Source organism: Saimiri boliviensis (assembly GCF_048565385.1).
Source record: "Saimiri boliviensis isolate mSaiBol1 chromosome 9 unlocalized genomic scaffold, mSaiBol1.pri SUPER_9_unloc_1, whole genome shotgun sequence".
NCBI classification, from domain to species: Eukaryota; Metazoa; Chordata; class Mammalia; order Primates; family Cebidae; genus Saimiri; species Saimiri boliviensis.
This window is the reverse complement of record NW_027412495.1, coordinates 128,165-150,664: the sequence shown is the minus strand read 5'-3', so window position 1 is coordinate 150,664 and position 22,500 is coordinate 128,165. Positions and strand designations below refer to the sequence as shown.

General features: G+C 54.0%; 1 pseudogene; it reads right to left on the bottom strand.

Annotated features, from left to right (window-relative positions):
* Positions 1-8,704: 8,704 nt before the first annotated feature.
* On the bottom strand, positions 8,705-20,090 carry LOC141583130 (signal recognition particle 9 kDa protein-like; annotated as a pseudogene).
* Positions 20,091-22,500: the final 2,410 nt, after the last annotated feature.

The following is a 22,500-nucleotide window of genomic DNA, read 5'->3' as shown; positions in this document are numbered from 1 at the left end:
CCTCCTCTGGTCCCTCCCGTCCCCACTATCTGGGACTACGCGCATGCGCCACGCCACCACAGGGGTTAACTATTGCATTGGTTTTCATGTAGGTAGGCATGTGAGATGGGGTTTGGGGTTCCGCCACGTCGCCCAGCCTTGTCCGGAACTCCTCCTCTCCAGCGATGCATGCGCCTGCCTTGGCCTCTCACAGTGCTGTTGTTACAGCCCTGAGTCACTGCGCCTGACTCAATCTCTATTTGCCTGCCTGCCTGCCTGCCTGCCTGCCTGCCTGCCTGCCTGCCTGCCTGCCTGCCTGCCTGTCTGTCTGTCTGTCTGTCTGTCTGTCTTAGCTATCAATCACCTTCTTAGCAGGCATGTGGTCTCGCTTTGTGGTCCGCACTCTGGACACGTATATTTCTCTTTAAACTTTGATGCTGAGGCTGATGATGATCATTTCCACAGGTGGAGGTGATGTCGACTGACTGCTCGAGATGATCTCAAACTTTTGCGCTCCAGCCATCCTCCCACGTCGGCCTTTCAGACTGCTGCGATGACAGACGTGAACATGGAACGGGCCTGGTCGTGTTTGTCCTGTGTGTTCCTTTCCAGTCCGTGTTTCCGGCCCGGATGCCTAGTTGATAGTACGGGCCTTGCAAACAAAGCCAATTTGCACACACAACTCACGACCCCGATCCGGCCTTTTCTCTCCTGTGCCCCAAGCCCCATCGAGGGTGGTGTGCCTGATCTCTGATGGTGGTTTTATATAGTGGAGAAAGCGTTGGCGTTGGCCGTGTGCACCTGCTTTTTTTTTTGGACGGAGTCTCTCTCTCCGTTGCCCAGCAGGCGCAACCCCCACCTCCCGGGTTCGAGCGATTCTCCTGCCTCAGCCTCCACAGCAGCTGGGACTACAGGCACCTGCCACCACGCCTGGCTACTTTTCCTCCTAGTAGAGACGGGGTTTCACCACGTGGGCCACGATGGCGCTCACCTCTTGACCTCGTGATCCTTCCGCCTCGGCCTCCCGAGGCTTTCTGGCATATGTCTCTGGCTCGGCGTCCCCCATATCGACTGCCTGACTTTCCTCCTCCTCCTCCTCCTCCTCCTCCTCCTCCTCCTCCTCCTCCTCCTCCTCCTCCTCCTCCTCCTCCTCCTCCTCCTCCTTCCTCTTCCCCTTCTTCTTCTTCTTCTAATTTCTCTCTCTCTCTCTCTCTCTCTCTCTCTCTCTCTCTCTCTCTCTCCCTCGTAAGCTGGGCTCACCTTCCCACCCCATGCTGCTCGGTTGCGCAGCCTGGCTGGCCTCGACCTTATGGACTATTTCTTTTTATTTTACTGTATTTATTTATTTTTTTAAGACGGGGTTTCACCGTGTTGGTCAGGCTGGTCTTGAACTCCCGACCTCAGGTGACCCGCCCGCCTTGGCCTCCCGTAATGCTTGGATTACGGGCGTGAGCCACCACGCCCGGCCTTGGCCTGTTTCAACTTCAGTATCCTTGGTGTTCCTGTTCTATTTGCGAGGTTATGTGATGGAAGCTGCTGCTGCTTAGCTGTGTTGGGAACCTCTGTTCTTACAACAAATTTTCATACTCCGTGAGACTTTCCCCTTCAAAAGAGCATCTCTTGAAAGATGGAAACGATTTGAAAAATAAAGAGAAACACAAAAAGCACGCAGTGGAAGTTTCTTTGGCCGCCTCCCAGGGTGTACCTTGGACCAGTGGGAGGGAGGGAGGGAGCCAGCGAGCAAGCTGCAGTGAGTGAGTGAGTGGGTGGGTGGGATTGGTTAGACCTGGGGTTTTCCGTGCTAAGTCCTCGCGGGAGGCCCAAAAGGCCCGCCAGGAGCCTCCTCCCCAGGAGAACCGCATGGAGGCCGCTTTCAAATTTGCCAGCGAGAGTTTCACCAGATGGCCTGGGAGGGCCGGATGGGACGAGACTGGACCACCGGGGACTGTGCTGTTCTTCCTGGGTGTAGGTAGGGGTCGGTTGACTTACGGGATAAATAGCCCCGGCATGAAACATGAAAACTGTAAGATGCGTTTCTAGGGTTGCCCGGGTATGAGAGTGTCACCTAGGATGCCCTCCTTTCAGTCAGCAGCTTGCCTTTAGCTTCCTCAGACGTGAGGACGACTTCCCATCAGAGCCTATTGTTCCCCCCTTTTCTCACCACACAGATGACACACGAGAGGGAGAAAGAAAGAGCTCAATAGATGCCGCTTGTCCTCATTTGTGGAATCCTCAGTCACCAAGAGACAGATGGGCGACTAGACAGACGGAGACGCAAATCATCAAACACCATGTCTGGGTCCTCATGGTCGGAATGCGCGCGCTCGCGCTCGCTCTCTCTCTCTCTCTCTCTCTCTCTCTCTCTCTCTCGTTTTTCACCTGGCCTAAAGAGAGACACACCCACTGAAAGTAAGAAAGAGAGAGCTCCTTCCAATGATTTTATTGATTTAGAGACAGCGTCTCACTCTGTCACCCTGGCTGGAGTGCAGTGGTGTCATCGTAGCTCGCTCACTCACTCACTCACTGCAGTCTAGAGACTCCTTAGCTCCAGAGATTCTTCCGCCTCAGCCTCCAGAGTACCTGGGACCACAGGCGTGCGCCACTGTGCCAAGATCGTTCGTTCATTCATTCATTCATTCATTCATTCATTTGAGACGGGATTTCATTAAGTTGGTCAGGCTGGTCTGGAACTCCCGACCCCAGGTGATCCGCCCGCCTCGGCCTCTTAAAGTGCTGGGATGACAGGTGTGAGCCACTGTTTTGTTTTGCTTTTTGGTTTGTTTCTGTTTTTTAAAGATGGGGTTTCACCGTGTTGGCTAGGCTGGTTTTGAACTCCTGACCTCAGGTGATCCACCGACCTCAGCCTCCCAAAGTGCTAGGATGACAGGCGGGAGCCACTGCGCCCAGCTTTCAGATCCGTGGTTTTTTGTTGTTTGTTTTTGAGACGGAGTTTCACTCTTGTTACCCAGGCTGGAGTGCGATGGCGCGATCTCGGCTCACCGCAACCTCCGTCTCCTGGGTTCAGGCGATTCTCCTGCCTCAGCCTCCCGAGTAGCTGGGATTACAGACGCGTGCCACCATGCCCAGCTAATGTTTTTTGTCGTTTTAGTAGAGACGGGGTTTCACCACGTTGACCGGTCAGGTCCGTTTTTAAATGTTTTCTACAGACAGGGTCTCATCGGTTCGTTGCAATCCTCCTGACCCGGCGTCTCAGAGTTTTGGGATGATGGATGGGCTCCAGCCACACTGTGCCTGGTCTCCGGGGACTGATTTCCGACCGCAACGGGCGTGCGAATATTGTTTTCTTTTTTTCATTCTTCTCTTTTTGAGATGGAGTCTCGCTCTGCGCTGCTTTGGAAGCAGCAGCGGCGCCGCCTTCTAGGGCCCCATTCAAATGCAGAAAGCCCTGTTCCCCTTCGGGAGGCGGAGGGGATGGTTTCCACCGCCTCGGGCTCCTCTCCGTTCATTCGGAAGCTTTTGCAGGCGCCGCCCCACAGGAAGGCTGGCTGCTGCGGCTGGGGGTTGGGGGACGCGGTGGAGCTGGAAGAGTCTCCTTTTCTCTTGCTTCAGCCTTCAGTAGCTGGAATGATAGGCGCGCACCACCACGCCCGGCCACTTTTCCTATTTTCAGTAGGGATGGGGTTTCGCCATGTTGGTCAGGCTGGCCTCGAACTCCTGACCTCAAGTGATCCGCCCTCCTGGGTCTCCCAAAGTGCTGGGATGACGGGCGGGAGCCACCGTGCTCACGGGGAGAGGGGATCGATGGAGTCAATCCATGGCAGAAACGACCTAAGGAAGGGCGGGCCGGCCGGCCGCAGGGAAAGGTGGCAGGGTGCGAGCTTGCTCTTTTTTCCTTTTCTCCCGACAGTGACTCACTTAAGTCACTTGGACTTTGTGTCACCCCATCCCAAAGACGGATGTGTGGAATCCCACTCGGAGGGAGGGGAGAAACGGATCGGGGTATCTGGCGACCTGGGCCTGGGGAGGCTCTCATCCTTCGCTGCTCATGGAGAGGTCACGTGGGGGCAGAGGGAGAGCTTTGCCTTTGGCCCCTTGAAGGTTCGCCTGAAACGTCAACCCGTCAGAGACAGATGAATCAGAGAATAGGCCAGACGCGTTTTGTTTCTGGGACCCGTCTTCACGGGAGCCTGCAGAACGAAGGCCCCCGGGATGACTTGGGTTCCACAGGGTGTGTCTTCTCTGACTGTAGGTCCTGAGACCTTCGGCTCCGGGGAGGGCCCTGCTGGGCTTCCCCACTCGGCGTATGATTTGGGGACGTCGAGGCCAGGCTCCCACTTGGATGGAAGGGGCGTCTTTCAGACTTTTCTCTCTGTCACTTGTGGCGTCTATACTTCTCGTAGTTCCCTGATAAACGCCTCCACTGAAAAATAAACGGTTAAGGAAAGTCTTACCTAGCGAAACCCATCGTGGAGGCGCTAAGGAAGAAAGCCCATAGCCGGGCGCGGTGGCTCAAGCCTGTCATCCCAGCACTTTGGGAGGCCGAGGCGGGTGGATCACGAGGTCGAGAGATCGAGACCGTCCTGGTCAACATGGTGAGACCCCGTCTCTGCTCAAAATACAAAAAATTAGCTGGGCATCGTGGCGCGTGCCTGTAATCCCAGCTACTCGGGAGGCTGAGGCAGGAGAATCGCCTGAACCCAGGAGGCGGAGGTTGCGGTGAGCCGAGATCGCGCCATTGCACTCCAGCCTGGGTAACAAGAGCGAGACTCCGTCTCAGGGGGAAAAAAAAAAAAAAAAAAAAAAGGAAGAAAGCTCATGACCGTGGCATACATTTCTAGACATAGGACCTATCACGGTGTGTTGGTGTGAGTGATTTCTAAGACGTGGCCACTGTATCGCTACTGGGCTGGGACGGCAGTGGTGTTCTCGTGGTGAGACGCCGCGTGGAGCCCTGCGTAGTGTGTGGACTCCGATCTTAGAGGTCAGATGTGGGTGCTCTGGGATTCGCCGAACTAGATTCCTGGCTGATTCACCAGAGGGTGGACTCTGGTGAACACGATTCAGAAACGCATACTAGGCCGCCGGGCGCGGTGGCTCATGCCCGTCATCCCAGCGCTTTGGGAGACCGAGGTGGGTGGATCACATGAGGTCGAGAGTTCGAGACCAGCCGGGGCAACTCGGAGAAACCCCGCCTCTACTACAAATACAAAATTAACCGGGCACGGTGGTACGTGCCTGTCATCCCAAGCCACTCGGGAGGCTGAGGCAGGAGAATCGCTGGAACCCAGGAGGCGGAGGTTTCGGTGAGCCGAGATCGCACCACTGCACTTCATCCAGCCTGGGCAACGACAGCGAGAGCGGGAGCGGAAATTTGTGGGGGTGGGGGGAAGAAATGCAAACTTTGGGAGTGAAAACTTGACCCCGGGGCAGGAGGGAACGTGCTGCAAGCTGTCTTCTTCTCCCCGTGAAATCCACGCTGTGTCCGGGAGCGTGGATTTCACGGACCTTCGTTTCCCTGTCACAGGTATTGCCACTCTGAGGTGGTGGGTCTGCAGTCCACTCGGAAACGCTATGGACCGGACTTCCATCTTAGATAGGGCCCATCTCCACCCCTAGCGTCCGTCCACACGCCCCCACCCCCGGTCTCCTCTCCCTCCTCTCTAGCGGAATTGAAGTTCCCGATGAACCCATGGGCGGGTGCCTAGGCCGTGTCCCCTGGGGGCTCTGGTCAACTAGTTGCAGGCGGGCATCACCCGAGAGAACTCCCTGGGCCCAGAAACGACCTGGTCCGAGAGGGATCGGGGAGAGGCCGGCGACGCGACGCGGCGTGCCTGAGCCGCCCCCGCCCCCCGCCCCCGCCCCCGCCCCCGCCCCCGCCCCCGCCCCCGCCTCCGCCTCCTCAACCTCCACCCCGACCCAGAGCGATCCACGGTTCCCTTCTTTTCCGTGCTGACGCCTGCAAGCATCAGTTGTCTTCGGGCATCACCTAGCGGCCACCGGGATGGAAAATCGAGGTGGCGCGGAGGGAGGTCTGCCCGACCACTTCACGGAGCCTGGGGCAACCGGTTTCTCTTCCTCCCATCTGGAGGCCCCTCCCTCTCTCCCTTGTTGCCTAGGGAACCTCCACCCTGGTGGGGGCCCTATTGTTCTTTTATCAGCACTTTGTGTTTGTTTGTTGGTGTCTTTCATGCACACAGACTCTTCCACTTGGGCTTTATGAGGAGTTGGTTTATTTTGTAAGCCCCCTCCCCCACCCCTTTACTCCGAATCCGTGCCTTTGTGAGCTGGGAACGTTCTGGAGCCAGCCGGGTGGGCCTCCATCTCCTCTCCCCTCCCCCCACCCTTTACCGGTTGACATTTGCATCGGTGATCGCCAGGCCTCACCTCACTCAGTGGCCACTGGTTTTGAAGATGGGGGGGTGGGGGTGGAGCAGGGTCTCACTTCCCCAGAGGCAGCTGCGGGCGATGGCACAGCCTTTGGTCCGCGTGGGCAAGCGGGTGGGCGGGCTGGACTGTGGTGGTGGGGGTTTTTTTCACCCCGTTCACTCCTCAGGCCTCCCTCCCTAGGAAAGCTTCATCTTGGCTGGGTCTCAATCACCTTTTATCATGATGTCTTATTTTCTCCTTCTCCCAGCCAGCATCTTTGCAAAATGGGAATGCCCTGGGCCACAGTAGAATTTGCCCAACACAGAAATGCTATCTAAAAAGTCAGACTTTGCTCGCTTAGGATTACCGCAGGCGATGCCTGCCTTGGCACGGAATTCTAGGAAGGCATACCTTTTCCTCGGGACGTGTTAGCCGCTGTTTTCCTCCTGTTGTTGACTAGCGCTTTTGTGGATTGCTCGAGGTAGAGTGACAGCCGGTTGATGTCAACTGCACTTCATAACGTGATAACCTGCTTTTTGCCAGTTAAAACTAACTCTCTCTTTCTCAGACTAAAAGCTCGTTCAGGCTTTCTGGTAGCTTCCTGAGCTGGACAGACTCCATCTTAGTTTCTACATTTTAGTTATTTTCCCACCCTTCCGTACGTAACCAGAGTCTGTACCTGGGGTGGGCTGGCACCGGGGCACCTCCCGGAATGCATTTGTTGATAAGAGGCCGAGTTAAGTGGTACCAGCAGCGCCTGGGAATGCAGGCAGGTGCTGTCCAGTGCCCAGAGCCCCCGTGACCTATGTAAGTTGTATGTCTTTTGTGATGCGAGGGTAAAGCCCTCGCATCTGGCGCCGTTTTATTTCTCATGTCCTAGTTTATCTTTTAACTTTTGGCTTACTCTGCTCCTGTGAAAAATTTGCTTCGGCTAAGTTCCCCCTTCCTTTTAAAAACTAGGGTATAAAAGACCACCTAACGTTTTCTGAGGGGCCGAGAGAATCTGGGGCGTCAATCTCAGAGTGTGGTGCATTCTTTGACTCGCTCGGGTACAACAATAAGGCCTTCTTTTTCTTCTCCTTCTCCTTCTTTTTTGTAGTATTTTCTTTACTGACCTCTCTCAAACATGCGAAAATTCATATAGCTAAGGAAACTTAGCATGCTAAAATGTTGCTCAACATGACAAGTTTCTACTATATATATGTATACATACGTGTGTGTGTGTGTGTGTGTGTGTGTGTGTGTGTGTGTGTGTTTTATTGCATTTTATGTTTTGGGGTACCATGTGAAAAACATGCAAGATTGTTGCATAGGTACACACATGCCAGTGTGATTTGCTGCCTTCCTCCCCTTCACCTATATCTGACATTTCTCTACAAAATATACTTCAGCGTAGTACCTTCATTTCATTCTTGAGGAATCAACATGTGAACACGACGTTTAGGTGGTGAAATTTGGTATACAAACGTAAGTGTCAAATCATCACATACTTCCGGTTTACTGGAAAACATGACCGTTGTGGCAGTCACACCTAACACTTTGGTTAAAGAGAGAGAAAAGACGGACAGGGGTGTCACAGAAGTATGCAAGGATCTGACACTTTGAATAATCCATAGCCCTTCTGAGAAACTGCAGATGAAAAATACGTAGTAAAAATTTCTGAAATACGGTGGTTTCGGTACAGTTACAGTGGTCATCCTTCCATTCACGCACTCAAACAACCGCTGCTTCTGATCACTGAAAACTAGATTCAAAGACATTGCTCCACAAGCTGATACTACCAATCCCCTATGACAAAAGGTATTTTAAGTCTGGAAAGAAGGCAAAGCATACTGGTTACTCAATTACTTTTAGGTATAATTGAGGCTACACTGCTATACATAATCAGGTGCACGCTATTCGTAACAATGCATACCATGGTGCGGAGCTGATTCCAATGACCATATTTTATATTTATTGGTCATCGACAGCATACATTTTATGCTCCAAAAGAAATACCTCGATCCAACAAACTGGTTACATTTAATGTTCTTTTAAAGACAGGCGAACTAAATTTAAGGAACAATCGTCTTTTCTTCGTAGCTTATTTTCAAGTGGCTGATACGAATCTGCCGAAGAAACAATTATGCGTTTGACCTAACATCAGATAATCTGCCAAGTTCCCGAGACAGATGCATCGGTTGCTCAGTTTCCGAAAGTAAATACAAACTTTCTGACTGAAAACATTCGCATCCCTAGCTCTCTGAGGCAAACATCCAAAAGAAAACGACAAAAAAATGACCTCTCAGCTTGCGAATAGTCCACTCAGTGACATAAAGTATTTTCTGTCCCAGCACTTTCTCTTCTTCAAAAGATATTGACTTCCTAAGGCCGTGACAAAGTCTTCATTTCAAACCCTTCACTCAGTTTCTATGGTAACGTTGTGGGGATTCCTTGGCTACCACCATGGGTCGCATAGGTTGACTGTGGAATTTCTCAATCGTCTTTACATGTTGAGCTTGCTCTGTTTTTCCCCCCCGAGACGGAGTTTCGCTCTTTCTTACCCAGCCTGGAGTGCAATGGCGCGATCTCGGCTCACTGCAACCTCCGCCTCCTGGGTTCAGGCAATTCTCCTGTCTCAGCCTCCCGAGCAGCTGGGATTACAGGCACGCGCCACCATGCCCAGCTAACTTTTTGTATTTTTAGTAGAGACGGGGTTTCACCGTGTTGACCAGGACGGTCTCGATCTCTCGACCTCGTGATCCACCCGCCTCGGCCTCCCAAAGTGCTGGGATGACAGGCTTGAGCCACCGCGCCCGGCCAGCTTGCTCTGTTTTAGGCACCAAACAAACTCGATCATCTGTTACTTTAATACACACGTTTCCATCGGAATGCCTGTATTTGAGAACCACACGCGCCTTCATAGGGTCAGCGAGGTAAAGCTTCTTTCTTGGCAGGCAGCGTGGCTGAACTCCTCGCAGGTCTGGTCCTGCGGCGTCGTGGCCTGGAGTGCAAAAGTCAACAGAAGCAAGGCCGCAGAACCCGGCCCAGCAAACTACCTAGAGTCGCCAACGGACGCAAAAGTCATAAGGTCTTATTTTCTAGAAATCCATGAGGGCTTCTTCTTCTCCTTCTCCTCCTTCTCCATCTTCTCCTTCTCCTTCTCCTTCTCCTTCTCCTTCTCCTCCTTCTCCTTCTCCTTCTCCTTCTCCTTCTCCTTCTCCTTCTCCTTCTCCTTCTGCCTCTCCTTCTGCTTCTCCTTCTCCTCCTCCTTCTCCTTCTCTCTCTCCTTCTCCTTCTCCTCCTCCTCCTCCTCCTCCTCCTCCTCCTCCTCCTCCTCCTCCTCCTCCTCCTCTTCCTTCTCCTTCTCTCTCCTCCTCCTCCTCCTCCTCCTCCTCCTCCTCCTCCTCCTCCTCCTCCTCCTCCTCCTCCTCCTCCTCCTCCTCCTTCTCTCTCTCCCTCTCCCTTTCCCTCTCCCTCTCCCTCTTCCTCATTTTCTTTTTAATATAAGTTCAGGTAGTTCTAATCTAATCCGGTCCCAAGGCCTCAATTCTTCACTTTAGGAATCCAAGATTTCGTCTCCATACAGAATCCTGTACAGAAGTGGCGAGTTGATTTCTGCACTTGGAGACCTCATGGATGTTCCATATTAATAAAGATTCAGGCCTGGGACGGTGGCTCATGCCCGTCATCGCAGCACTTTGGGAGGCCAAGGTGAGCGGATCACCTGAGGTCAGGAGTTCGAGACCATCCTGGCCAACACGGTGAAATCACGTCTCTACAAAAAAGACAAAAAGTAGCCGGGTGTGGCGGTGCGCGCCTGTAATCCCAGGTACTCGGGAGGCTGAGGCAGGAGATTCACTTGAACCTGGGAGTCGGAGGTTGCACTGAGTGAGCCGAGATCGCACCACTGCACTCCAGCCTTGTGGACAGAGTGAGACTTCCTCTGAAGATAGAGAGAGAGAGAGAGAGAGAGAGAGAGAGAGAGAGAGAGAGAGAGAAATGCAACCCTAAAATCTGGGTTTGCTTTCCCCGTTGACTCGGTTGTTACCCAGACTTACTGTCTCGATAAACCGTGTCCCTCTGTTCAGCTAGGATGATGGGAGGGATTTCTCAGTCTGTATCTCCCCATGTCCTAAATGACCCATGACCGAGCCCTGTCCGTTCTGTCTCTCAAATATGTAACTCCAAACACTCCTCTCCCATTTCCACAGCTACACACGGCCCCTTGTGGCACCACTAGCTCTTGGGAAAACATCCCAGACGGTGGTTTCAGCTTTTTGGCTATAAGGCCTGAGCCTGCTGACAGCATTCCTGTTATCACTTCTCTCTCTCTCTCTCTCTCTCTCTCTCTCTCTCTCTCTCTCTCTCTCCCTCCCTCCCTCCCTCCCTCCCTCCCTCCCTTTCTCTCTCACAATCTGATTTTGGTTGGCTTAAACTGACTCTCTCTCTTTTTTTCTTTTCTTTTCTTTTCTTTTTTCTTTCTTTCTTTCTTTCTTTTTTTTTTTTTTTTTTTTTTGAGACAGGGTTTCACCATGTTTGCCAGGCTAGTCTCAAACTCCTGACCTCAGGTGATCCGCCCACCTCGGCCTCCCAAAGTGCTGAGATTACAGGCGCGAGACACCGCGCCCAGCAAAACTGACTCTCTTTCTTAGCTAAGAGCTGTTCGATCCTCATGTTAGCTTCTTGTGCCAGACAGACTCCATCTTAGCTTCTTCGTTTCAGTTATTCCCCTCATTAAGTAGGCAACTGTAGTATGTAGGTGGGGCAGGACAACAGCGGGCGCATCCCTGAGTGCATTTGCTGATAAGAGGCCGAGTACAGCGGCACCAGCAGAGCCTGGGACTGCAGGTGCTGTCGAGTACCCAGAGCCCTCATATCTATAAGTTGTATGTCTTTTTATGACAGCTCTAGCCCTTGTGCCTGGTACTGTTTAATTTCTCATGTACTGGTTTATCTTTTAACTTTTTGCTTACTTTGCTTTTGTGAAAAATTTGCATCAGCTAGGTTTCCCCCTCCCTTTTCAAACTAGGGTATAGAAAACCCCCTAGTTTGCGCACGGTGGGACCTGAGGCTGGCCGGAGCTCAGTGTGGACCGATGGCTCCCTCTACCATGGGATCCACTGTCCCCACCCTGGAACACAGGCCTTGGCAGATCCTGGCCCTTGCCGGTATTAACTCAGGCCGGGTGCGGTGGCTCGTGCCGGTAACCCCAACACTTTGGGAGGCCGAGGCGGTAAGATCTCTTGAGCCCGGGAGCTCGACACCAACCTGGGGCTACACGGCCAAACCCCGGGGTGCGTGTCTGTAGTCTCGGCTACTTGGAGACACTTCACCCTGGGCGACAGAGAGAGTGAGACCCTGTCACAAACAGACAGACGGACGGACAGACAGGGTAGAAAGGGTAGAAAGGACGGACCCTGTCCTTCGCAGGGTAGAAAGCAAAACTAACAGAATGCAGCGTTTATTTGTTGTTGTTGTTGTTGTTGTTGTTGTTGTTTAAAATTTTAATCTATTTTTAAAAATTAATTTGGAGCCCAGGTTATGAAACCGGCTAATGTTTGTATTTCTGTGGAGACGAGGTCTCCCCATGTTGCCAAGGCTGGTCTCCATCGCCTGGGATCAAGGGAGCCACCTGCCTTTGGCCTCCCAAAGTGCGGGGATGACAGACACCAATTATTATTATTGTTATTAATCATTATGATTTGTCCCTTGTTTGTAATCGCGTGTCTTCCTGAGAGTTTCCCGGCAGAGTGTTCGACTGGCTTGTTTAAATTCATTCTAGCCCGGGCGGGTGCGGTAGCTCACGCCTGTAATCAATCCCAGCTCTTTGGGAGGTGGGCGGATCACGAGGTCAGGAGATCGAGACCGTTCTGGCTGGCTAACATGGTGAAACCCCGGCTCCGCTAAAAATACAAAAATCGGCCGGGCGCGGTGGCTCAAGCCTGTCATCCCAGCACTTTGGGAGGCCGAGGCGGGTGGATCACGAGGTCGAGAGATCGAGACCGTCCTGGTCAACATGGTGAGACCCCCGTCTCTACTAAAAATACAAAAAACTAGCTGGGCGTGGTGGCGCGTGCCTGTAATCCCAGCTACTCAGGGGGCTGAGGCAGGAGAATTGCCTGAGCCCAGGAGGCGGAGGTTGCGGTGAGCCGAGATCGCGCCATTGCACTCCAGCCTGGGTAACAGGAGCGAAACTCCGTCTCAAAAAAAAAAAAAAAAAAAGAAAGAAAGAAAGAAAGAAAGAAAGAAAGAAAGAAAGAAAGAAAGAAAGAAGAAGAAGAACATACAAAAATAGAAGAACATACAAAAATCATCCGGGCGTGGTGGCACGTGCCTGTATTCCCAGCTACTCGGGAGGCTGAGGCAAAAAGAATCGCTTGAACCCGGGACAGAAAGGTTGCAGTGAGCCTAGATCGTGCCATTGCCTTCCACCCTAGGCGACAGAGCGAGACCCCATCTCAAACTAAATAAATACATAAATAAATTCGGTCATTCATTCTAAATCGATATGCAGGATGTCAGCTTCTGGCCTCATGGACTCTGAGCTGACGAGTCTCGTGGTCTGTCTATCGCAGGACTGTACATGTAAGGAGTTAAAAAAAAAAAAAAAAAAAATTTAAATCCTCATGTTTCAAACAACTAATTTTGTTACACGGAAATACACAGATGTACCCAGAACACAGAAACAGCTCTTCTACTTTGAAACAACTCTTTTATTTTATTTTATTTTATTTTTGAGACGGAGTTTCGCTCTTGTTACCCAGGCCGGAGTGCAATGGCGCGATCATGTGGCTCACGCCTATGATCCCAGCACTTTGGGAGGCCGAGGCGGGTGGATCACGAGGTCAAGAGATGGAGACCATCCTGGTCAACACGGTGAAACCACGTCTCTACTAAAAATATAAAAAATTAGCTGGGCGTGGTGGCACACGCCTGTAGTCCCAGCTACTCGGGAGGCTGAGGCAGGAGAATTGCCTGAACCCAGGAGGCGGAGGTTGCGGTGAGCCGAGATCGCGCCATTGCACTCCGGCCTGGGTAACAAGAGCGAAACTCCGTCTTAAAAAAGAAAAAAATATATATATATATATATATTTTTTTTCTCTCTTTTAATTGTCTTAGGCCTGGTGGGTGTGCCAGGGATCCTTTTAGGTTTTGACCTTGACCGAGAGAATTTCCAGTCGGTCTCTCTTCTCTGGAAGGAAGGTTCAGATAATCCGATGGGTGGGGACTTAGGCTGTGTCTCCCCGGCGCCCTGGTCGATTGCTTGTGGGAACCGCCTGGGAGGGCACGGCGGCCCCACTGTGCTCTGGTGGGGGGAGGTCTCCATTCTTCCCCTCCCCCACTCCCGCTCCGGGCGATCCCAATTCATTCCGGGTTGACACTCTCTATTGGCAGACCTCGGGCATCACCTAGCGGCCACTGTTACTCTGAAAACCGAGGCCTCACGAAGGAAGAACCTACTCTGAAAACCGAGACCTCATGGAGGAAGAACGCTCAGGCCGCCTGCGCAGAGCCCGGGGCAACTGTGTCTTGTCCGCTGCCCCCGCCCCCGCCCCCTGCCCCCATCTCCAAGTTCCTCCCTCCCTTGTTGCCTAGGGAATCGCCATTCTCACCACTGGGCCTCGTTGTTCTTTGATCAGATAAAAAGAATAAACAGGCCAGGTGCGGTGGCTCACGCCTGCCTGGAAGGTCGTGGCGGGTGGATCAGAGGTCAAGAGTTCGAGACCAGCCTGGTCAACATAGTGAAACCCCTGCCTCTAGTGAAAATACCAAAAAGTACAAAAAAGTAGCCGGGCGCGGTGGCTCGCGCCTGTCATCCTAGCACTTTGGGAGGCCGAGGTGGGTGGATCGCCTGAGGTCAGGAGTTGAAGACCAGCCTGACCATCATGGAGAAGCCCCATCTTTAAAAAAGAAAACAAACGAACAAACAAACAAAAATCAAAAAACACAACACAACAGAACAAAAAAACCACAAAAAAAAAAAAAACATCAGAACAGAATAGAATAGACTAGAATAGAGCAGAACAGAACAGAACAGAACAGAATAGAATAGAATAGAATAAAACAGAATTGAACAAATGAATGAATGAATGAGTGATTTTTCGGGAACAAAGACAAAACAAGAAAACCCACGGTGACACAAACCTACACTTCCTGCCTTTCGAGGCAACAATGACACTACAAATTAGGTGTAATTCCTTGTTTTTCTACATTTAATTTACCGTTATTATTATTGCTGTTTTTGCTCTTGCTATTATTTGAGACGGAGTCTTCCTCTGTCGCCCAGGCTGGAGTGCAGCGGTGCGATCGCGGCTCTCTGCAACCTCCGCCTCCCGAGTCAAAGCGCTTCTACCGTCTCGGCCTCCCGAGTGAGTAGCTGGGACTAGAGGCGCGCGCCACCGCACCCGGCTAATGTTTGTGTATTTAGTAGAGACGGGGTTATGCCCTGGTCACCAGGCTCGTCTCGAACTCCTGACTTCAGGTGAGCCACCCGTCGTCTCAGCCTCCCAAAGTGCTGGGATTACAGGCGTGCTGTGCACGCCCACTTAATGCCCGGTGTGTCATGAGCGGTTCGGCTAACATGGTAACGTTGTGGCCCCATGGTTGGGCCTTTGGCTTCCACCCTACCTAACAGCCACAGGTTCCCTGAGAGAACCCTGTCCCTCGAAAGAAGGGTGGTTATCTGCAGATAGCAGCAGGGTCTTGCTCTGAAATCCTCAAAGCCTCCACTGCGATTCAGAATGGTGTACGTCTCCAACGGGTGGTCCTGTTTATCTGCTCTGGTCTTTAGGAACGAATGCTCCCCTACTAAAATCTGTCACGGACACCTCCGGGACCGATGAATATGGTGGGTGCAAGTTCGGAGGTGAGGCGGGTACTTTGCTAGAGCCGAGGAGTTCGAGACCAGCCCAGGCAACAGGCTGCGGTGCATGCATTCGTCTGGCCAAGGCCCATGGCAGCCTCCGCCTCCCGACCTCAGGCGATCCTCCCACCTCGGGCTCCCAAAAAGCTAGGACTACAGGCGCCCGCCGTCACGATGCCCGGCGAACTTTTTAATTGTTTTTACATTTTAGTACACACGGGAACTGGCTGTGTTGCCAGGGCTGGTCTCAAACTCCTGGCCTCGAGCGATTCTTCCACCCGAGTCTCCCAAGGTGTGGGGGTTATAGATGTGAGCCGTGGTGTGCTGCCCTCTTTTTTACTTCTTTCATTCCCCCCCTCTCTCTCTGTCTCTCTGCCTCTCTCTCTCTCTCTCTCTCTCTCTCTCTCTCTCTCTCTCTCTCCTTCGGTCTCTCGGTCTCTCCTCCTGCCTCCCTCCCTCTCTCCCCTCTCTTTCATTCTTTTTCTTTTTTCTTTCTTCCTCCCTACTTTCTCTCATTTCTCATCATCTTTTTCTTTCTGTGTCTCTATTTTCTTTTTCATCTTTCTTCCCTTTACATCTCTGTCTCTCTTTCTTTATATTTCTTGTTCTTTATCGTCCTTACTCGCTTTCTGTTTTCTTTGTTTCTTTCCATCCTTCCATGTGTGTGTCTTTCTGTGAATTCTGAAAGAGTCTCTTCATTCTGTACCACGAACCTCTGAGACTTTCGCTTTGTTGTTTTCCCTCCTCGTTGCGTAAAATGTGTTCGCCGTTCTTTTATTTTGGTACTCTGTCGACGGCTGCGAGTTGGCGGGGGCGGGGGAATAGAAAAAGGACTCTGACTGTGGTAGGTTTCACGAGAGACACGGGAGACCAAGGAACGTAAGATGAGTGCTTTGCTAAATGCCCTGTTTGTTCTCCCGGCCGGGCTCCTAAGAGTAGAAACACGGTTGGTGGGTTGGAAGATCTCTATGTGGTCGTGACTCTGCCATTATACCTGACGATAGCGGCGATGGCTCGGAAACGTGCACTGTTTTGGTGCCAATTTGGCACGGTGACAGCAGATTCCCAATGGCCTATGTCTGTACCTGATGGTGCCGTGTATCTGCTCTGGTGTTTAGAAAAAGGCGGAGCTTCCCCATGCTCCGCCATTTCCTTGCCTTTTTCTTTTGACGTTCATTTATTCACTTACGTCTTTGTTTATTTGAGAGGAAGTCTCAGCTGGGGCCGTCGCATACAACGAACGAATGAATGAATGAATGAACGAACAAGTCAGTTTTCTGAAATATTTACAGGCGAGGTCGGGTGCCACAGATAACGGCAGGGCCTTCCTTGCTCTGACATCCTCAAGGCCTCCACTGTGGTTTGGAATGGTGGACATCCCAAGTGGATGGTCCTGTTCACCTGCTCTGGTCTTTAGGAAGGAGTGGAGCCTTCCCGTGTTCCGCCACCTCCTTGCATGTCTTTTACAACCAACCGTCCGTCCGTCCGTCCGTCCGTCCGTCCGTCCATGCATCCATGTATTTTTTTTTTTTTTTTTTTTTTTTTTGAGACGGAGTTTCGCTCTTCTTGTTACCCAGGCTGGAGTGCAATGGCCCGATCTCGGCTCACCGCAACCTCCGCCTCCTGGATCCAGGCAATTCTCCTGCCTCAGCCTCCTGAGTAGCTGGGATTACAGGCACGTGCCACCATGCCCAGCCAATTTTTTGTAGTTCTAGTAGAGACGGGGTTTCACCATGTTGACCAAGATGGTCTCGATCTCTTGACCTTGTGATCCACCCGCCTCGGCCTCCCAAAGTGCTGGGATGACAGGCTTGAGCCACCGCGCCCGGCCAATTTTATATATTTTTTAGATGGAGTCTCGCTCTGTCGCCCAGGTTGGAATGCAGCGGTGCGAGCTCTGCTCACTCAACCTCCGCCTCCCTGATCCAAGCAATTCTCCTGCCTCGGCCTCCTGAGTGGCTGGGGTTCCACACATGTGCCACCACGCTCGGAGAATTTTCTTTCTTTCTTTCTTTTTTCTTTTCTTTTTTTTTTCTTTTCTTTTTTTTTTTTTTTTTTTTTTTTTTTTTTTTTTTTTTTTTGACATTAAAGAACTTTTGCTGTATTTTTAGTAGAGATGGGGCTTCGCCATGTTGGCCGGCCTTGTCTGGAGCTCCTGACCTCAGGTGGTCAACCCGCGTCAGCCCCCCCAGAGTGCTGGGATGACAGGCCTGAGCCACCGCGCCCGGCTGATAGTCACTTTTAAGGGTTATGTTAAGTGTAATATTTTTATTATCCTGGCCAACAGATTCGTAAGGTGGAAGGTGTGTCGTAGCCCCTCCCTGGTCCTTACTATGCTTTTAGAGGATTACAAGCCAAAAAGAAAAAAAAAAAATCCTATCCTTTCTCCGTTTGTTTCTGTCTTCCTAATTTCCTTTTCCAGTTGTTTGTTTCTTTCGTTGTTTCTGTGTTTCCTTTGTGGTTTCTGTGTTTCTTTTGTTGTTTCTGTGTTTCTGTGTTTTTTTTTTTTTTTTGTTTTGTTTTGTTTTTTTGTTTTGTTTTTTTTTGCTGTTGTTGTTGTTTCTGTGTTTCTTTTGTTGTGCCTGTGTTTCTTTTGTTGTTTCTGTGTTTCTTTTTTCTTTCTTTCTTTTTTTTTTTTGTTGTTTTTTTGGTTTTTTGTTGTTTCTGTGTTTCTTTTGTTGTGCCTGTGTTTCCTTTGTTGTTTCTGTGTTTCTTTTTTCTTTTTTTTTTTTTTTTTGTTTTTCTGTTTTTGTTGTTGTTGTTGTTGTTTCTGTGTTTCTTTTGTTGTGCCTGTGTTTCTTTCGTTGTGCCTGTGTTTCCTGTGGGTTTTTGTTTTTTGGTTTTCGGTGTTTTTTTTTTTTTTTTTTTTTTTTTTTGACAGGCTCTCACTCTGTCACCCAGGCTGCAGTGCAATGGCGCGATCTCGGCTCATGGCAACCTCCGCCTGCCGGGTTCAAGCGATTCTCCTGCCTCAGCCTCCTGAGTAGCTGGGATTACAGGCGTGTGCCACCGCGCCCAGCTAATTTTTGTATTTTCTGTAGAGACAGGCTTTCAACATTTTTGGCCAGGCTGGTCTCAGGCTCCTGACCTTCTGATACATCCGCCTCGGCCTCCCAAAGTGCGGGGACTACAGGCATGAGCCACCGCGCCCAGCCTCTTTCTCTCTCTCCTCTCTCTCTCTCTCTCTCTCTCTCTCTCTCTCTCTCTCTCTCTCTCTCTCTCCTCCCCCCCCTTCCCCCCCGTCTTTTTCCTTCTTCTCTCTCTCTCTGTCTTTCTTTTTAGATGGAGCCTTGCTCTGTCGCCAGGCCAGATTATGTTTAGTACAGAATTTTATTTTCTCTTTCTGTCTTTTTCTTCCTTCCTTCCTCTTTCTTTCTTTCTGTTTTTGTAGAAAGTGATTTATTTGGAGAGAGAGAGAGAGAGAGAGAGAGAGAGAGAGAGAGAGAGAGAGAGAAACAGGAGGAGCGAGACAGAAACAGCTAAGTCTCACGCTGAGTGAGAGAATCCAGAAAGATGGGATCCAGGAGAGGAAAGCAGCCTCCACACTGATTGGAAGGGAACAGAGAGAGATGGAGTTCAGGAGGGGGAGACAGGCTTCCATGAAAATCCAGGAAAGAGAAAGATGGCTTCCATGAGAGTGTTCGTGCAAGGGGACCCCAACATGGAGTTTGCTTGCTTGCCTGCTTGCTTGCTTGCTTGCTTGCTTGCTTTCATTCATATTTTCACCTCGATGCAGGTGGGCTAACGCCGAAAAGGGCGCGAGCCTCTTCTTTCTTTGTTTCTTTCTTTTTCTTTCCTTCCTTCCTTCCTTCCTTCCTTCCTCCCTCCCTCCCTCCCTCCCTCCCTCCCTCCCTCCTTCCCTTCTTTCTTTCCTTTTTTCTGTTCCTTTCCTTTTTCCTTTCTTTCTTTTTTTTTTGGCTTTTATACTCTTTTTTCCTCTCTTTCGCCCTTCTTTCCTTCATCTCTTTCCTCATTCTCTCTCTTTTTCATCTTTCTTCATTTTCCACCTCTCTTTCATCATATGTTTTCTCCAGATTTTAAGAATTCTGTCTCTCTGTTTTCTCCACCTCCTTCCTCCCCCCTCTCTCCTTCCTCCACCTCTCTTTTTTCTATCCCCTCCCTCCCTCCCTCCCTCCCTCCCTCCTCCCCCCTCCCCCCTCCCCCCTCCCCCCGTGTGGATTGTGGACGTGTCCTCCTTCTGTGTCTCTCTGTCACCCGAATGACTCGCGACCGAGCCCCGTGTGTTCTGTCTCCCTCCGAGATGCGTCTCCGAATACCCACACGTCATGGGCTTGTCTTTTGACTCTGTCTCGGTCTATGCAGAGAGACGTTTGGAGGACCGTTTCTGTGGGGTTGGGGTGGAGGGGCTGTGTTTTTTCGGCCTCGGGAAGACTGTCTCGACTCACGGTTTCGGTTTTGCGGTCCGCCGGCCGCCCCGCCGTCGGGATCTGTCTTGGTGACTGGTTTGGGACGGTTGTCGCCGGTTGTCGGGCTCCATCTGGCGGCCGCTTTTATATCGTTGTCCTGGCGTTCCGGAGCTCCGGTGGCAGCTGCCGAGGGAGGGGACTCTCCCCGCTGTGAGCTAGGCGGTGCTTCGGAAAGCCTGCGGCCGTCAGCGGGGCTGTCCCTGTGGCGCCGGAGCTCTGGCGAGTCACTTGTGAGTCAGAGCTTGGGCGTGCAGGGCTGTATGGGGGAAGGCTGTCGCCGAGTTTCCAGGCCCGAGCGCGGTGTGGGGGCTGCCGGGGCGGGTCGACCAGCACGCCGTAGCTCCCGAGGCCCGACCCGCGACCCGCGGGGACCCTCTGGGCGTGGCGCGGGTGGCCGGGGACGCCCTTCCCCGGCCCTGTGGCGGGCCCGCGCGCGGGCCCTGGCCGCCTGAGGCGCCCGCCGAATCTCTTTTCCGAGTCCCCGTGGGGAGTCGGTGGCCGTCCTGCGCCATCCTCCCGGGGTGCCGCGCCCGGCCGCGGTCCCTCTGCTGTGATACTTTTCTTTCAAGTCCGCGTACTTAGTCGGAGAGCGGTCCCCTCGTGTGTCCCCCGCGTGTGAGGGGACGGCCGAAAGGGTCTCGCTCTGGAGGCACGGGCCGGCCCCTGCGTGGCACCGGTGACCCGGAGGGCGTCCCCGGCCCGGCTGCTGCTCCCGCGTGTGTGTGTGTGTGTGTGTGCCTGTGTGTCTTGGGGTCGACCAGACGGCCCTGGGTGCTCCGTGTCTGGCTGCGATGGTGGCCTTTTTGGGGACAGATGTCCGTGTCGCGCGCTTCTGAGTCGGCGGTGTGGCCGGTGCCTCGACCCCCTGCCCCCGGGAGGGGTGTATCTTTCACTCTGAGTTGGCGTTTTGGGCCGCCGGGTTACTGCTGACACGCTGTCCTCCGGCGACCTGTCGCTGGAGAGGTCGGGCCTCTGGCTGTATGGGGGTGCTCTGGTGTATCTGTGACCTGGCTAGCTGGCCCTGCTCTGGCTTGAGCCGCCGGCTGGGGTCCGTGTGCCTTGCCTCTCGTGCGTCTGCTCGAGCGTCCCGGCTCCCTGGTGCCGCCCTGGGCCCGGGTCTCCTCTGACCCAACCGGGTGTGGCGGGGAAAGGCCGATGCGGGTGGGCTCCCGTCTGCCTGCGTCTTGCGCTCCCCGCTGCGGGCACCTGGGGCGGTCGCGACAACCCCACCCCGTTTGGCTCCGTGCCGTGCGTGTCAGGCGTTCTCCTCTCCCCGGGGTTGTCCGCCGTCCCTTCCCCAGGGCGGAGCTGGCTGACCGCCGCCCGGTCGGCTCGGTGGCTCTGGTGTGAGCTCGATCCCTGCCTGCTGCTCCGCTCTGGGGTCGTCCTTCTGATCGATGTGGTGACGTCATGCTCTCCCGGGCCGCGACCGATCCGTGGCGGGCGAGGGACGGCCGTTCATGGTGAATGGGACCGCTCTTCTCGTCCCGCCTGCGGGGGCCCCTTGCCTCTCCTCTCCCCGCCTGTGGGGTTTGCCTTGGGAGGCGCAGGGGTTACGGGATCCGGCTCGACCTCGCCGTGCTTCCCCCGTCCTCTGCCTGGCGGGGGCGGCGTCGGGGTCCTCTGACGCGGCAGGCTTCCCTCGCTCTTGCCTCCTGTGGTTGTTGCCTTGCGGGGGCGGGCCCCTCTCCGCGGCGGTGGGGGGCTGTCCCGCCGGCCCGCCGTGCTGCCCTCGCCGGGGTGGTGCGAGCGTTGGCTCCGTTTGGGCCTTTGCGGTGCTCCTGGAGCGCTCCGGGCTGTCCCTCAGGTGCCCGAGGCCGAGGGGTGAGGTGCCGTTCCAGCCCCTGGGGTCCCCTCCTCCGGTTGCTGCCGTGGGGTCTGCGTGTGGGTCCTGAGGAGGCGCTCAGCTCGTCGGAGGGGGTGTCGTCGAGGTGGTCGAGCGAGGTGCGCCCCTCCCGCGCGGGGCCAGGGGCGCCTCTGGTTTTCCTCGTCTTGCCGAAGACCCCTCCCTCCCTCCCTTCCCCAGGTGTCCCTGAGCGCCTCCGTGGGTGGCCCGATGGAGGGGCGACCGGTGGGTGGTGGAGCGTGACCCGCCCTCGGTGAGAAAGCCTTCTCTAGCGATCCGAGAGGTGTGCCTTGGGGTACCGGGCTTCCCCCGGCCTGCCACCTCTCTCTGCGTTGTGGTAGCGCTGCTCGGAGCGGTTGAAATCGCTCGTGTGTAGGCAGAGTTCCCTCTTCTCCTCGGCGAGGGGTGAGAAGAGGGGTCCGCCGGTCCCCGCGGTGGGGACCGAGTGCCGCTCGTCGCCTACTGTGGCCCGCGCCTCCCCCCTCTGAGTCGGGGGAGGGTCCCGCTGGGCCGGGCCGGGCCTGGCGTCCCAGCCCTTGGGGAGGCCGTCGTTAAGCGATGGGTGCGCGTGGCGTTCCCGTCTGGCGCGAGACACCCCCTTCCGCTGTGAGCCGGCTCTCTGCCCGCTCCCGTGCCGAGCCGTGGCCGGTGCCGACGGCCGCGCCCGTGTGCGGCGCAACGGGTCGGGCCGCCTGGGCCCGGGAGAGCGTCCCCACGGTGGGGCGTGCCGGTCTCCCGGAGCGGGGCCGGGTTCAGGGATGGATGAGGTCCCGGGCATGTTGCCCTGGTGTCCGGCTTGTCGCCGAGGTCGCTTTGGGGGCCCCCCCGGTGGTGGGGCCTGGGGGCTCGTGAGGGGCCTTCCGCGGTGGTGCTGAGGGCCGGCCGGCGTCCCGGGCAGGAGGGCCACGGGACCGCCCTCGCGTCTGTGGTGGTCGGATCCCGCGGTCGTGTTTTCCCGGTGGCCTGGCCGTGCCTGAGGTTTCTGCCCGAGCCCCCGAGTGAGCTCCCGTGCCCCTAACACCTCGTGGGCCCCGGCCCTGCGTGTGCGCCCCCTCCCCACCGCTGCGTCCTGCCGG